General features: G+C 32.9%; 1 protein-coding gene across 1 annotated transcript in view; it reads right to left on the minus strand.

The window, feature by feature from the left end:
- The window catches only part of LOC109546958 (cadherin-23), a gene marked incomplete in the record, with an annotated part of 32,828 nt that overhangs the window by 23,463 nt on the left and 8,419 nt on the right, over positions 1 to 946 (minus strand).

Genomic DNA, 946 nt, shown 5'->3' on the forward strand with positions numbered 1-946 from the left:
ACCAGTTGTCCAAAACTGCTGAACTCGATTGTTTCCTCAAAATTTCCGATATTTCAAAATAGGTACATTTTTGGAAGAACTTTGACCATCAATAGCAGAGGAGCCAGACATTTTTTGTTAATAAAAGTTAGGTCCGATCGTCTTCTTTTGGTCCAGAAAATATCGCAGTACCCTTTCGATCATGAGCTTACGGGACACCCTGTATATTTTGGAAGTTTTCATAGTCTGATATGTACCATATATTTTTAAGGTAGGGATTTTTTGATCAATTTTAAGAAAAAACCATCCTAACTTTCGAAATAAGGGATAGTAATGTTTCAAGAAGTTTTTTTTGATAACGAGTTTGTTAGTCTTCTGGATACCTTTATAAAATTGAATACACGACATTAATGCATAAAGCTGTATTTTCTGGTACGAGTATACCATTGAATATTTTTGAAAAATCCTACTGTTTTCTCTTAAAATAAGATTTAGGAATTGTTTTGAATTGAATATTAGTTTCTGAGTAATTTCCATGTAGTGGTTTTAATTCGTTCGAGGCATGGTTTTAGCTTCTTAAAAACATTTAAACTATTTTAGTTCAGCACCAAAAATGATTTATCTTTCTGTTGTCATAAATATTATGTATTTCGAGCTGAGACAGGGACTTCTAAACGATTCTTACGCCCCTATACATAGCGAAAAGCAAGTCGGCAGCAAACCAAGTTTTTGCTTTAATTTTTGCAAATTTAAATTCGTTTTAGAATTGGGAAAGTTCGTTCGACTTCTGATGGTGTCATTGGAGTTGTTAGTCCTATTTTTTGCAATTATTTTGACTTCCTTCGTCGTATCTTCTCGATTGGGTGTGTTTACAAATTTTAGAGGAGGAAATGCGTCGGAAACGACTATAATTTCTTGAATAAACGACAGACATTTCAGTTCTTAATCGTTCTTAATTAAATGTGGG

This window comes from Dendroctonus ponderosae, unplaced genomic scaffold (assembly GCF_020466585.1).
Source record: "Dendroctonus ponderosae isolate FM_Combo_2020 unplaced genomic scaffold, Dpon_F_20191213v2 Dpon_F_20191213_1, whole genome shotgun sequence".
Lineage (NCBI taxonomy): Eukaryota > Metazoa > Arthropoda > Insecta > Coleoptera > Curculionidae > Dendroctonus > Dendroctonus ponderosae.